Source organism: Pan troglodytes, chromosome 15, assembly GCF_028858775.2.
Source record: "Pan troglodytes isolate AG18354 chromosome 15, NHGRI_mPanTro3-v2.0_pri, whole genome shotgun sequence".
NCBI classification, from domain to species: Eukaryota; Metazoa; Chordata; class Mammalia; order Primates; family Hominidae; genus Pan; species Pan troglodytes.
Genome location: NC_072413.2, coordinates 25046002 through 25062766, shown reverse-complemented (window position 1 = coordinate 25062766; position 16765 = coordinate 25046002). Strand labels below are relative to the sequence as shown.

The window sequence follows — 16765 nt, the reverse complement described above, 5'->3', positions numbered from 1 at the left end:
GTATACTAGTCAGGTTTCTCCAGAGAGACAGAACCAATAGAAAATATATAGATGTATAGATGTATAGATATACGACTTAATTATAAGAAATTTGCTGATGCAGTTATGAAGGTTGACAAGTCCCAAGATCTGCAATCAGCAAGCTGGAGACCCAGGAGAGCCAATGGTGTAGTCCCAGGTTCAAGACCTAAACAAAACTGAGGTCCCAGCTCAAAGGCTGTTAGAAGGAGTTCCCCCTTACTCATAGAGGGCCAACATTTTGTTCTAGTCACACCTTCAACTGATTAGATAATGCTGACTGACATTAGGGAGTGCAATCTGCTTTACTCAGTCCACCTATTCCAATGTTAATCGCATCCAGAAACATCCTCACAGACACACCCAGAATAATGTTTGACCAAATATATGAGCACCCAGTGGCCTCCTTCTCTCTTTCTCTTTCTTCTTTCTCTACGTATACATGTATGTATGTATCTATCTATCTAATATCTATGATTCTGACCAAAACCGTGGATTCAGACATTATCAATTAATGCTCTTTGTAAACCATGTATTAATAGAACACCTTATCCTACTATTAATATTCAATAATGAGGCAAAGTAGACCACAGCTGCAATTGTCCAGGATGAGTAGCAGAGGTAAACTGTGCCTCCTGTATTGACTTTCAAGGCTGCTTTTCTTGCTAATTGATACATTTTCTTATATATCATTTTGTTAGCATTGGCAGAGATCAGAGTTACCCCGAGTTACCGGCAGCATATCCATGCAGGTCCACAGCAACTTCAATTCTTGCCTCCTCAGAAGAAAGAATTCGACTGAGTGGCATAAAGCAGAAAAAAAGACTGAGGCAAGTTTCAGAGCAGGAGTGAAAGTTTGTTAAAAAGTTTTAGAATAGTAAGGAAAGGAAAGAAAAGAAGGAAAGTACAACTTGGAAGAGGGCCAAGCGGGCAACTTGAGAAACCAAGTGACTTGGGGTTTTATACGTTGGCCTGCTTCTGGGATCTTGCCTTACTTCTCCCGACTCCTGAGACCTTATTGGGAAGCTGCTGATCAGTTTCAGGTGTTTTCTGTCTATCAGGACACTGCCTTTCCCTGGTGCTGGCTACAATCAATTATTACTTCAGAGAAACGGTTAACAACTGCCTGACCATCACGTGATGGTCAACACTCCTGGTGTGTGTTGGTGGGGAGCCCTCTCCTGCCCTGCTCATACCTGACTAGCTACCTACTCTAACAATTTTATTTATTCTTTAAGCCACTTTTTGTAAACAAAACTCAACCCCTTTTAAACTAACCCATACCATGCTGCTTGCTAGATTAGTCTTTCTAAAGCACCATCCCACCTTATCATTCTGTGTGCAAAGGCCTTTCATTTTTCTCAACTGGTTTCAGCATAGTCTACTTTATATAAATTATATAACCTACTGCAAAACCTTGATGTATACTATTAACTAGTCAGGGTGACATACTTGTTGTCCTCATTCATATATGGCTCATTCTATTCCTTTTTTCTATGACATAACTCTCAATCCCCAAATTTTACTCACTCAAAATCCTTCCTACTCTTAGGACTTAATTACAATGTTATTTCTTCCATGAAATAACATGAACTGTTCCCTATTCAAAACAATCTTACTTTACATAAAAGAATTTCTCTATACTCTGCATATGCAGCATTCTCTCTTTGAATCAACCTCCTAATGTTGGAAACCCTAGTGTTGAATCCCTGATAAATCCTCTTCTTTATCTGCACTCACTTCTTTGGTGAGTTCATCCAACCTAATGGCCTTAAACATCTATTTGCAATGTCTCATAAAGTTGATTTATGCTACCCAGTCTTCTCTTCTTTGTTCCAGACCTATGGTACCAACTGCATACTTGATATCTCCTCCAGAATGTTTAATAAACCTTTCAAACATAACCTGTCCAAAACTGAACTCCTGATCTTCCATCCACAAATACTCTTTCCTCTCTCAAGTGATAATATCATCCTTGCAGTTACTCAGGCCAAAAACTTGCAGTAACATTTTATCTGCCTTTCTTTCCCTCACAAACCCTGTCCAATCCCCCAGGAAATCTTTTTGACTCTATCTTCAAACTTTATCCAGAATCAAACTGCTTCTCAGAAATTCCCCTACTATCACTTGGTTTTATCCACCATTATCCACTTGTGTGGGTTTTTGCAACATCCTTCTAGCTACTTGCCAAGATTCTATTCTTACCATTCGTCATACAGCAGCCAATAGTCTGCAAAGGCCTACGTGATCTGTCATTCCCATTGCCTCTTTCACCTTGTGGTTTTCCCTTTCTGTCTGATTCACTCTACTCAAGCTGCACTTGTCTCCTTGATATTCCTCCCATACACCAAGCTAACTTCCATTATGGGCATTTCCAGTGACTAGTTTATCTGCCTGGAATGTCCTTCAAAATATCCTCATAGCTAATTTCCTCACCTCAAGTATTTTCATAAATGCCACCTTCTCTGTGAGGTCTATTCTGACCATCTATTTAAAAATGTATCTTTTTCTATCCTATACTCTTGATCAGCTGTATCTGTTTTATTCATTAACTATGGTATTAATGGCCTTCTAATATGCTATATAATTTACTTTTGTGTATTTTTTGCGTCTCTCTCTACTAGAATATAAGATCTACAAGAGCAGGTATTTTGATGCATTTTGATCACAAATGTATTTCAAATTCCAACTTTGGTGTTAACTGAATTTTCCTTTTTTTAAGTGATTTTATGCAATACACACTGCAGTACTGTTATTTGTGTACAGCTTATTTCCTTTCTCAGTTTTTGGACTCCATGAGGAGACTATCAGTGTCTGATTCATTTTTGTTAACCACATCTGCATTCACAGTATTCAGTATCTTGCTTTGCACATGAGAGGTAAGTCATAGTACAATTTTGGTACAAAAAAATACAAATTCAAACAAATTAACTGTTTTTAAATGGTGTAAATTAATTTTGGGTACATAACTATTTCACTGAAATGAAATAAAATTTTTCTATATACTTTACATATTTAATAAGCAACTAAAACCAGGAAACTGGAATGATGTTGGGAAGTGAGACAGGGTCTCCTTCTACATCTTTGTGGAGCCAGATATTTCATCTCTGGTTGTCTGCACATTTTTTTTTTTCATTTATGTCTGTCTCTCCACCCCTTCCCTTTGATCTCTAATCCATCTCCATATAGTATTTTACTGCTTCTTCATATTTATATAACAAAAGATGGCAATCCATAGCTTCCTAGTTTAACTCTCCCTCAAATAACACTTGACCCATTTCAGTTTTAGGGGCTTGGGCCTAGCTATAATGACAGCCATAAAAATTTAACCCGCCAAATTTTATTCAAGTCTTTTCCTAACCATTTAAATGGCCCTCACTATAGGCCTAAGTCTCCTACTTCGAAAAAACCTGCCTAGTTCAGCAGACTGCCAATGGACATCCAAACTAATTCAAGCAATAAAAGGAATCTTGACTAGGTTGAAGGATTCATTCTAATTAAATCAATTCCTTTGTCCCATTCATCACTCATTCTCTTTAAAGAGCTATGCCAATTTATTTTGCCTTACTATAAGATTTATAACCTTGTGTTTATAGTGGAAAAGAAATGGAAAGGCAAGGTGAAAAGAAAGTTTCAAGCTCAACAAAGAAAAAGTATTTTGCCCAGTTTTCGCTTATAGCAATGTAAAATCTTTAGGCAAGATATCCTGAGTTATAATTTTTTTAATCACTATGATCTAAATATTCTCCTTTTTTTCTCCCTGAAATGTTCATCTTCTTGTTATTACCGCTGGTTGTCAAGAAGACACTAGATCCCGGCTTTCTACAAAAAAAGCTGGGGAAAAAATACCCCACGACATTATTTAACAAAAATGACAACAGAATTTTAAGAAACAGATTTTGTCTTTTTGATATTCTTTTTCCTTTTCACTTACTTCTAAGTGAAAAATAACAACCAGAGATATTAGCTGAGAAAGCATACGATGAATGTCACTGCTCATCGGGGTTTCACCTAGACCACTGTTGTCTTTCTCCAGTCTATCCCACACTGATAGAGTTTAAAAACACAAATTCTTTGACACTCTTCCCATTGTGATGTGAGGTCCACAGCACCTCTCCTTTAATCTGGGCAAGTTTATAACTGCTTTTACCGCTAGAATATACTATGTGGCTTCCACAACTAGGTCATAAAAATATCTATCCAGGCTTTCACCTTCATTACTGGTACACTTGCTCTTGGAGCCCTAAACAAGAGTGTAAAACTGCTGACTTGGGGTGGAGTCATGTAGATTCCCCCATCAACATTCCTAACTATGTCCATTCTTTTGCCATCCACTCTACCTGCTAGAGATGTGAATAAAGAGATCATTTTTAAAGGGTGTCCTGCAGCCCAAACTGTTTCAGCCTTCACCCCTTCAAATTGCCTCCAGTAATTGAGTCATACCATGAGCATAATAAAATGATTATAGCTTTGGAGACCTGACTTGTGCAGTAGTTTGTTACACAGAAATAGATAACTGGCCCACATTTCAAAGCTTTAGTTGTTGCTTTTGATTCCTGAACAATGTCTTCATTAACAAAACATTGACAGCCTGTTATCATGTGTAAAGGATGTGATAAACTTTACAGTAAGGTGTTAATAGGTGATAACCCAATATAAGCCTCTGAGCCTCCAGCTTCCTCATTATTAAATCAGGAGTATGTGCTATATAGTCTCCTGGATTCTTTTCACTTTGGATCTTTGCAGGACTCATGAGATGTGCCTTAATTTAGAGAATAAAGCACCAGTGGTAGCACTCATGGATGCATAATTTAATTTTCAAATATTTAGCTTAGAATCTCTCAAATATATCATTAGGTTGTCATTCTCATCAGTTTGCTCCGACATTAACTCTAGTCAAGAGACTGTCAATTCAACATTTTCTTAACGGGAGCAGTATACCTCTACATCTCTTCCCTAATTATTCCTTAAATAAGATGTGTGATTTTTGATGAACCATCCAGGTACTTTACTTCTCCACAATAATTCAGAGAAGCAGTTCTCTCAGGACCATACTAATGCCATTAGTGTCTGTAATATTGGGCCAGAAGTATTTCTAGTTATTTCCTCTGGAAGGCAAATAAAAATGCTTGGGAAGTTTCCTAAGGATCAGATTTACTCAAGCAGTATTTTGTCCCAATGCATTCATTTGTTCATCACTAGAAATGGCATTATATCGTCATTAATTCCTATATTAATTTTTATATTAAAGAAGATGCATTTCTGAATACTTCTAAAAATTTTACTTTAAAATAGATTTTGCTTTAAATAAAGGTGCTTCTTTTCCCCTCTTAAAAGTTAGTGCTGTGAAGAAATTACTCTAGTTTGCTAGGATATTTTTTTCTTTCTTAAACAGGTATTCCTAGTTATTTGTTCATTTAATTATTGTTATTACATAGCTAAAGAGTTCTTTTTTTTTTTTCTTCAGATTTTAAAATCTCTTTTTCCTAGTGGTAGACCACTGACCCTTAGTGAAAGGAAGGAAACCAGTGAATTTAGGTCATTAGCATCTGAATGGAAACAGATTGTGACAGTTAACCAAGTTATACTACCCATTAAAGCTTAAAATCTGCTTTTCTGAAAATCCTGAGGTAACATTCACACCACAGATTGCATGTGTTGTTCTTTTAAAAGTGGAGAATGACATTAAAATAACTATGAAATTATTTTTGAATGAGAACATATTGAAACTTATCATTATCCAACTCTGGTGCTTTGACTAAAATATAAAACACTTTTGCTGAAGCATTGAAGTTCTCATTAAGTAGCCCTAGCTTAGTCAAAGCGCAATTGTTGACCTTCTGTGCTTAAGGCATGTGCTGTTCCATACAGATAGAGGCTTTTCTACCACACTCTTCTTGATGGTTCATAATGGAGTGGCATGTGCATATCAGGAAAAGAACAGACCTTAATTTGAAATATTAAGTAGTATACGCACATAAAAAGCCTTCATTAAAATATTAAAAGTTTGTTAAACCCATAAGAGCTAAGAGATGTGTTCCTATGAAAGGAAAATTCCAACCTCAAGCTCTCTCCATATCTTAATTTCTGACATTTGTTAATAAGAAAGTACATTAACTTAGAAAGTCATTTTATCCAGTAGCTGCTAAAGTGCTACTAGACTACCAGAGGATTAGTTCACACTTTACTTTTTGCAGAACACAACAGAGGAGTACAATATACAGTCATTGTATCCCTGAAAGTGCCAAACTACAAACTTAAGGCTCATTTTGTCATCATGAGCTAAATGGAGGATTGGGGGGGGGAGTGTCCTCACTATAACAATTTTCACCAAGGCATTGATAGCCTCATCAAGATTTTGATATTATAACGATGTCAATGGACAGTTAGATGCTCATATTTTCAACCTAAATTTGGGAAGCACTTACCATCAGAAAGTGCCTAAAACAGAGCGCTTTGAGTCTCCAGTTTTGACTTTTTTTTTTTTTTTTTTTTTTTGAGATGGAGTCTCACTCTGTCACCCAGGCTGGAGTGCAGTGGTGCGATCTCGGTTCACCGCAACCTCCACCTCCTGGGTTCCAGTGATTCTCCTGACTCAGTCTCCTGAGTAGCTGGGACAACAGGTATGCGCCACCCCGTCTGCCTAATTTTTCAGTAGAGATGGGGTTTCACCATATTGGCCAGGCTGGTCTTGAACTCCTGACCTTGTGATTTGCCCACCTCGGCCTCCCAAAGTCCTGGGATTACAGGTGTGAGCCACCGCAACTGGCTGACTTTTTAAAATATAAAACAACATATCTAAAGACTAATTTTTATATTAGTCATTAAATGAACTTAGTAATTTCTATATTTAAAAAGATGCACTTCTGAATACTTATAAAATTTTAACTTTAAAGTAAATATAGCTTTAAACACAGGGTTTTTCCCCCTCTTAAAAGTTAGCATCATGAAGAAATTACTCTCATTTGTTAAGTAACAGGTATCAAAAAAGTGGTAATATTCATATATACCTAATCTTTAGATATTGTTATCTTAACAATTTAAAAATCATATTACATCCTGAAATCCACCATAGTGCTTGAAAGGCACCTGAGACATAATTCAAGGGCTATTTGTTTAATATATAAATTTGTAAAATGCTTTACTTCTGCTGAGTACACTTTAATAGTATCATGAGGATAAACATTGAGGGAATAGCAAGGATTGCTCCAGTAACAACTAGGCTAGGGAGGACTTCGTGGATTTACAAAAAGGAAGAAAAAGTTCACAAATTGGTAACAAAGTAATATGTGAAAATTAATGTATTCGTTTTGCTAGAGCTGTCACAAAAAATACCACAGATGGGTGGCTTAAGGAACAGAAATTTATTTGGTTACAGTTCTGGAGAAGTGTAAGATCAAGGTATTATTCTGATGCCCCTCTCCTTGGCTTCCAGATGGACACTCTCTCCCTGTGTCCTCACACATTCTTTCCTCTGTTCCTGCACAGGGTTTTGGTGTTTCCCTGAGTGTCTAATTTTCTTCTTTTTGTGAAGACAACAGTCAGATTGGATTAGGCCCCCCCTAAAGATCTCATTTTAATGCAATCACATCTCTAAAAACCTTATCTCCAATACAATCACATCCTGAGATACTGGGAGTTAGAATTTCAACGTATAAACTGGGGAGACACATTTCAGCCCATAGCAACTAGTTTCTCAACTTCAAGGCCGCAGAAACCCACAATGTTAAAAATGGAATTTTGAAAAAACTGAGGTTTTATTTCTTTGGAAATATATTAGGAAGAGACATTGAGGTCTTTAGATATTCAGAAACTATAATAAATTTGCAAACAGTACAAGAAAATTGTGTAATGAATAAAAGTAGGCCTTGTATCAACTGCAAAAGCAACAAATTAATGTCATTGTATTATACTATAAAAATAAAGGATCACTCTGCTGGAACAAAAAGTTGTTTCACAACCTACTTGAGAGAAGAGAAGGGGAAGGTATGAACTGAGCAATAATCAATTGCTATATATGGCTACATATGAAATCTCACTTCCAGAAGATAGATGTGGGAGCTTGGGAGGAAAGGCAAAGTCAAATGCTAATTACTAGCCTAAGGCTTACCAACCCTTACAAACCAACAGGGCTTTCTTGCTGGACCCTAGTTTCTACTCCCTAGAATGACCATATGTTCCAATTTGCCAAGGACTATTCCAAGTTATATCTGTTGTTTCTCAGTCTTATGACTGGTTAGCATTCCCTCTGACAATCAAAATTATCCTAGTTTGTATGATGTGATCATCTATCACTATGGCCCCTTCTCCCACAACATGCTTATAAACCCACACAAATAGCAAGTATTTGAGGTTCGGAAGACCTGGTCTCCCATCCTCAGTAGATACCACCCCCTCCCCATACTTGCTTATCCAACCTCTTTCCCTTTTGACAGTGAAGAGAAGCTGAAAGATCTCAAGTTCTGTTTTATCTATCTTTGATGTATTAGTCTGTTCTCTCAGACTGGGTAATTTATAAGAAAAGAGATTTAATTGGTTCATGGTTCTATAAGCTGTACAGAAAGCATAACACTGGCATCTGCTTCTGGGGAGGCCTCTGGAAGCTTACAATCATGGCGGAATGCAAAGAGGGAGCAGGCACATCACATGGCAAAAGCAGAAGCAAAAGAGAGAGAGATGGGAGAGGCACCACACACTTTTAAAGGACAAGATCCCTCCTCACTCACTATTGCCAGGACAGCACCAAGGGGATGGTACTAAACCATTCATGAGAAATCCACCCTCATGATCCAATTGCCTCTCACCAGGATCCCAACTCCAACATTGGGGATTACCTTTCACCATGAAATTTGGGTGCGGACACAGATCCTAGTCATAGCACTTGATAATACAACCTAGGTTCTGAAGAGAAAGAAGAAGAGTTCCTGTAATATTTTGCAAATTCTCAGATTTAATCTCAACAGTCATCAAGGTATAATAGAAAGAGGTCTGGACCAGAAATAATATCAGAATTCTGGTCCCTACTTTTTTAGTTGTTAGTCCTGAGACTTTTTACACATCATTTAAACTGTTTAAGCCTTACTTTCCTCATTCATATCAAAGGAATAGGGTGGATAGGGGAGCATGATATCCATCCTGCCTATTTCAGTGTCCTAAAGAATCAAATGAAATACTGGCTAAACACTTTAAAAATCCTTTAAGCATCATATGAATGGTAGTTGTTATTATTCTTATAATCAGAGAGAGAAATAGACAGCATAATAATTAGATGTGTTTATTTAAAGGCCTTATCCACGACATTAGAAGTGCCCTCTAGGAGCCACATCTTCTCACTTCCAGACCACCATTTTCTCATTACTGTACTTTCACCGTGAGGATTCATATGAGTAAGGTGAAAGGAGAGAAGCTGAATTAAGGATTGTGTGTCTGAATATACTGCAGAATTAAGGACGAATGACTGAAAAACCTACAAGTTCAGAGAGGAGGAAAGGTGAAGTGAGATAAAACTGTAAAAGTACTTGATAAGCTTCCCAGTCAGGTCTTCAAGGGCATTGGGACATTTAAGTGGTGATATGTTAGTATCCTATGCTTTTTATACTTTGATTCCAGGGAAAGGGAAGTTGGAGAATGAGAAGAGGCAGAATAATGAAAGAGAAAGGAGACTGTAAAAACAGCAATGAGAAGACATTTAGCCTTTGCTTCGCCCGTTTTGACTTTTTTTAAAAGAGGACACAGAGAGCACAGCAAAATGAGAATCAAGATGTGGGACTATATTCATCAACATAGGCCTGGATGTATGAGAGATTACCTTGACTTATTTGTTTTTAATGTGTTTATATGTTTCTTCAAGAAAAAAAAATACATAAAAGTATACAGTTTTGTCCCTAGAAAGACTGTTGCCTAATACTCAATCGGGTGAAAAAATAAAATAATACATGGTGAATCTGGAAAAAAAAAAGGACTTACCAACATATATTCTAGCACAATATTCCCCACTTTTCACTAGCCATCCCATTGGCTTCTTCTTTTTTATCTGTCGTAAAATTCTCACCATTCCTATATCCACAATTTAGTTTAATCTGGAGATATATCTAACTATGGATATAATGTATGTGCTCCAGTTTCCAAAAAGTAATTCTATGCTCAGAGAGACCAGGGTCAAAGTGGTTGAAAGACACGTGGTGTCAATCCTTGCAATCATTGCAAATCAGTTCAAAATGTTTCTTAAAAAAATACCCAAATCATAATTGCCCTTAAGTTTGAATATATACTGTGACATAGTCTACACTCTTCTGACAGAAGGTTTTGTTTTGTTTTGTTTTAACAAAACTACCACATAGTCTGTATTGAATTGGTTTGCTACTTGATGTATTCAAAAACATTAAAATTTGGCAATGACTCTTCTCTTGATGATGACTCTTAGCTATGACTATGGCTAGTTGAGGGAAGAAGAGTACAGAATTAAGAGTGTTTGCAGAATGTGTGACCCCCATAAGCCCCGAATGAAGCAATTTCATCTTTTTTCTCATTGTGTCAGTTTTCTGTTGCCATAATAATGCTATAAAACAACAGAAAGCCTCAATGGCCTACAGCAGTAAACATTTATTTAGCTCACAAGTCCACAAGCTGATGATTGAGGCTGAGTTCAGCCACATAGTTCTTCTAGTCTCAGGTGAGATCACCTGCATATCTGGGGCTCTGCAGTCCCAGCTTGGGGCCTCATACATCTGGACTGGCTGGGCGTTGGCTAGAGTAAATCCACTCTGCTTCACTCAACTCTCTCCAGCAATCTATACTCGTATTCTCATGGCAAAAGCAGAGGAATGAAAGTTGAAAAAAAAAAAAAAAAGAATAAATAAGTAAATGGTTTCAAGAAAAAAAGGAGAAAGCAGAACTGTCACTGTATATTTCTCCCTATCCACACCGAACTGTATTTCAGCTGCCTAAATGTTTCTCAGGTTTCTCGACTCAACATTTTTATCACTGATTTCCTCATTCTTCACCACATCATTACCGATATATTATTCTCCTGTATTCTTTACTCTCTATACTCTATAACTGATTCTCTATATCCTGTAACTGATGTTTTCAAACCTTCTCATGCATTATACCTGCTAACTTCCCATTGACCAAACCAAATTACATGGTTAAGGTAGAATCCAGGGAGCAGAGAAATAAACCCCACCTTTTAATGAGAGTAACTGCAAAGCCACATGGCAAAGAGATCCCTTTGTAAGGAGGGATGAAGAATTTGGGCTATCTCTGCAGTTTATGGTAGATATACCATCAACTATTCTTAGAAAAAAAACTTCTCAGGGATTTAGGGACATCTCTACATGGTTTCACTGGAATATCTATATATATGCAGTTCCCAGTCATCTTCCCTGGGCCACCTCCCCACCCACCCTGAACTCTATTTCAGCTGCCTATGTGTTTCTCAGGTTTCTTAACATTTTCATGACCCTTTATCACATTGTCACCAATATATATTTCCTTCTGTGTTCTTTATTCTCTCTATTCTATAACTGATTCCATCATGTGCCAGGTCAAATGAACCAGAAAAATAGGAAGCTATCTTCCTGCCTACCCTCTCTTTACATTTTCCAATGGTATGATGTCCCATGACTGCTACCTCTGTAATATTTGCTTATTTATTTTTCTTTTCTATTCCCACTGTCACAATATTGATTCTTGCTTTACCTTTTATAACTACTGAAATATTTTACTTCTCTTTCTATTCTATCCTGATCCAGAATAACCTTTCTAAAATGAATATTGTCATGGGATATCCTAGCTTACCATCTTCAATGGTGCCCTATTGCCAGTAGGACATAGGATGTGAGGACCTTCATGATTTAGCTCCTTCTTACAGTACCCCTAATTTATGGTAATACTAATCTGGAATAATTTAGTGTTGTTTTGACAAGCTTGGCTGATTCTACTTATATCTTATTTGATCCGAATGTCTCATATATATATATATATATATATATATATATATATATATATTACACACACACCCACACACCCACATAAACACATATACATGCAGAGACACACACACAACTGCACAACTCGGGTAGGGAAATCAATAAAAACATAGACTTTGGAATAAGGAGGATCCGAGTTTGAATCCTGGCTACATCACTAACTAGCTATTTAAATTTGGGCAAGTGAACTAAACTCTTTTAGCATAGTGCTTTGGTCTAAATGTTGATTTATGTATTCACGTAAAAATGCACAATTGTAAAAATACACAAATACATAGGGTATGTATCTGTCGGGTCTCAGTTCAAAGACCATCATCTATCTGAAACCCTTTCTAAATGACCTAGAGTACCTTTCTCACTCTGTATTTTATGCCTCCACTACATTCTGTGTAGACCTTTATGATAACAGCTGTAGTGCATTAATGCACTTATTGCTTTACATCTGGCTTTGCTTTATATAGACTATTCTCATCTTATTAAGATGACTTCTTATTCATCTTTCTAACCCCAGAATCTAGCATGCAACAGATTTGATGTCTGAATAAACTCAGAGACAGGTGGTAGGAACAGTTTCCAGGTGAAAAGGAAACATCACACATGTACCCAGGATACATGTCATATATTCTCTAGATATTTAATAAAACAGACTGAAGAAAATAGACTAAGCTTGAATCTTCCTGTACTCTCTTAAAAAATATCCCAGGCAATTTGCCACTTACTGCTTTTCAATCAGTGATTACTTCCTAGAGCTCTCTCCAGATGTATGAAATGACTGGTAAGCCAGTCTTATAGAGCCTGCCAGAGTCAGCTCTCCAGATGGTACTAAATGTGTCAATAATGAAAATATGCAAGTGTTAATGCTGTCCTTCATTTTCATATACCTGATGAGCCAAAAGAATGAGAGAATGTCAACTTGTACAATAGATGGGCCAAGTGCTGGAACAAGAAGATTTTTGCCTTGAGGAGTACCAATCAATCATTAAAAATTTTATTGTACATCAAGAGATAACTCCTCAATGATATTCTTAACGATGAGGAATTACACATAAGAGAAGCTAAGAAATTTAAAATAAGACACAATATACGTATTAAATGTATGTTAATTTCAAAAACCTGTGTACATTCATTTAAATGGTACACATGTAGATACCATTCAGGGCCTCCAGGTAAGAGAAGCCAGACTCTAACCAAAGGAGAAGAAGGAAGATCTTGTGGCATCAGAGTTTCAGCTCTTTGAAGGTTCTTTTTCCCTCCTACTATGAAATAATGAACATATATTCAGTTATCATTTTTACAGTCATAATATACCACCTGAGAATGCCTAACAATTAATTGCATAGTGGAGAGTTGACCATAACCCTGAGTTTCTTCCATACCCATTGTCTCCTGCTGGCCAGAAGTTGCCAGCTGGCCAGCAGAGTAAATGGTGTCTTCACTTGTGTATTCTGAACTTAAAAGGTCATGTTAAAATTGACAGTGACTATCCAAACCAATTAGAGAAGGATTAGATAGTGGAAGGATTTAAAAGATTTGCAGAAATAAATAAATAAGAGCCATGAGAAAGTGCATATCATGAATAAGAAGAAGCCAGGAGGTAAAAATAGAAAAGCAAAAAGTAGCCACAAGTAAAAGCAGAGAAACAAGTGGAACAATAGAGTGATTAGTAAAGGGAGCAACGGGCATTTGCCTACAATGGGACAACTAAAAATCTACGGGGAGACACAAAGAACTCCTTGAGGGCTTGGGATTTGATTACTGAAGCAGATTCTTGTACTTTCCCTCTTCTCCTGTAAACCTACAATGAACTCCCACCATAAGAGGAAATCTAAGCATGTTTATTTCTTATCACTTGGAAGTAACATAATAACGCAATGGGAAAGTGTAAAGAAAATGCATGTGTTTGTGCTGGGCAGCATTTACAAGTCAATTTTTCTTTAGAATTTAACCAGGATAACAACTCAGAACTTTTAACCTTCAGAACCATATTAATCTGTTCCAAGTCTTTCATCTTACTGTTAATACACTGTTAAGTATAACTTTTCCCCCATCATGAGTCAATATTTTAAAACAGTACTTAGCTTAAGAGAAAAATGTCACTTAATAAGATAATATCATCTCTCTCAGGTACGTTAAAGTGCCCTCTTAGTTCATTAATGTAAATCAAAATAAGTACATTAAGCTACTAGTCATAAAAAAGTTCAAACCAAAACACAAATGAAATAAGATAATTCTCTAACATACTTTTCCCAACCAGTATTTGATCTATAACTCTCAAGACTTCAACTGATTAATATTGTCTGCCATAAAAACACACATGATGGAAGCCAAACGGTTTTAAGAAATTCTTATTTCACTTCTCCTAGATTAACTCTTATACAGGGTTGAAAAGATATCCCTTGAGCACTAGCTATGTTCAGAACCACTTCTGCCATATATGGTTGGTCAAAGTAGTCACAAAGCCTGCTCAGAGTCAAGGAATAGAGAAATAAACTCTACGTCTTGGTGAGAGAGTGGCAACATCACATTGCAGAAGAGCACACAGGATGGGAGGTCTCTGGTCATCTTTGGATAATACAATCTGTCAGCCTCCAAAGTTAAAATGTGAGCACAGATATATTTTACAAAATATCTTCTGCATTTTTTGTATTTCTATAGTATTTTCACAATATTTGGCATGCAACAGATATTTTTGCAACAAGTTTTATTTTTCAAGCAAGCTTTGAAATATTTCTAGTATGGCCACACAGTATACAAAAAGTAGAGGTGCTATTTTTTGGGGTGGGGGTTAGATATAGACAAGAGGATGTTATCTATAAAATGTGGTTTAAATTTTCAACTGCAGTAAGGTTATGGTTTGCCTTATGTTTTCCTTGATGAAAGTGGCCAGGAAGACTTCCATTCTGAAAACTTCACCTTCTAAAAGCCTCATGTGGTGAATACTATTTCCACGATTACATAAATAGATTTGATCTCTGGGTGTGGACCATGCATGTTCTTAACCTGAGGTTGATTTTTCTCTCCTCTAAGGATGCATAAAAATTAGTTTCTAAAGGTTCCTATAAACTTTCATCAGCCAAGTAGTATTAAAGGAAAAAAGCAAAAAACAAACAAAAACAGCCTTCAATATTCCAGATGAAGAACCTCCTCTCGATTGTTACCAAGGAGACCTCATCTGAAGCCTGCCTCTGTGCTTGACATGCATTGGCTCATATTCATCACTCTTGACAGTCTCATATGTGTCACTGTCCAGTAAAAATCCTATCTGTTACTATTAATAAGCTACCCTTTGCCATATTGATTAGGTGCTTATCTGAGGTTTACAGACAACAACCTCTCTGCTTGTCTCAGAAGCCTCATATTAGTCAGAATGGTACCCCTAACTCTTTACTCCCTATCTTCACGACTTTAGGTACACACAGCTTTGACCTTAGATATTTTCTTTGTACCTCTGTCTTAGCACTCAAATCAAGACATTTTCTTGAACCTTGTTACAGTGTTAACTCTCAGACAACCACACTCTGCTCCATGCATTCCATATCCGGCACTTTCCAGAAGTCGTTTGGGTATGGCTACTCTGCCTAAACTGCAGATGGTAGAAATGTCCGAGCCAACACGTGGGGCTTCTAAATAACACGCACACAATAAATTTTAAAAAGATGCACACAAATATCCCATTTTCGACATGACCTAACTCCATTTCTTGATAACAATAACAATAGTTAAGTGAAACTGGCACAAAACTATTAGATCTAGTCCAGTAAATCAGTGGTATGACACACAAAGTAGATATTAGGAGGGAAAGGAGAAGCTTATTCCCAGCTTAGCTGTAAACTGTGCTCAAAGATTCAGATGCTGCAGTAACTCCCTAGAGAGCCGATGGGTTGAGCCCGCTAGGAATTTATTTCATTGACATGTCCACCTCTAAAGCAGTTTATCCAAAAGAATGAGGCATGCAAGCTCAATTTGAGAACGACATCAATTTAGAAAGAGGAGGCAGTTATCAATAGGTGCTTTATGTGAGTTTCATGGCCTCACATTTGTATTCTAGGAAAATTGACTTCCAGAGAAAATAAAAGCTGTTTTCACCAAAATCTCCATGAGATATTGGGACCATGAAGTCCAACATGAAGTGGCTACTCTGGTTGCTTATATCTGGGACATATGTATCCAAGCATACCACAAACGTGGGAGAAAGGGCTTCTCTTCCCCTAAGCATAGAGCAGAATGGCCACATGGTGATTCCTCAGCTTCAACAATAACTTCAGTTTTGGCGCAGCAAAGCAGCTTCAGTTCAATAGAATATTGACATTGCTCAGTTCCAGGGATTTTTATCCAGAGACTATGACAATATCAGCAGCCTTAGAGTTCCTTTGAAGGATTGTGTGGACTTTGATTATTTTAGCAGCATACAATGCCTTAGAAGTATGGACCAACAATGAGGGCAAAAATGAAAATTTTAAAAGTTACACAGAGGTCCCAAAATAATTGGTGGAACTTTGAGACGGGCTACAGTTTCCACAGTAGAAATTAAGGAAGATACGGAAAACTATTGTTTGTCATTTTTAAGCTTAGTCCATATTGGTTTCTTCATATAAATATTTTTTAAAAAACAAGATATGATTTAAGATGTAGAATTGAGAAAAGCCCCAGCAGAACATGGCGATGAATGTTAAACATTGGCTTCTCTAACCCTATAACTTTGCAATCTCTTCCTTGCCTACCTTTTCATCTTTCCTTATTTTGTTTATACACATGAA

At 36.9% G+C, this 16765-nt stretch overlaps 2 long non-coding RNA genes across 3 annotated transcripts in view; one reads left to right on the top strand and one right to left on the bottom strand.

Moving 5' to 3' along the window:
- Positions 1-16765, bottom strand: part of LOC134808280 (uncharacterized) — a 206151-nt gene that overhangs the window by 9289 nt on the left and 180097 nt on the right. The gene's annotated exons all lie outside the window — the stretch shown is intronic.
- LOC104001987 (uncharacterized) overlaps positions 1-16765 on the top strand; it is a 49948-nt gene that overhangs the window by 24990 nt on the left and 8193 nt on the right. The window lies entirely within an intron of this gene.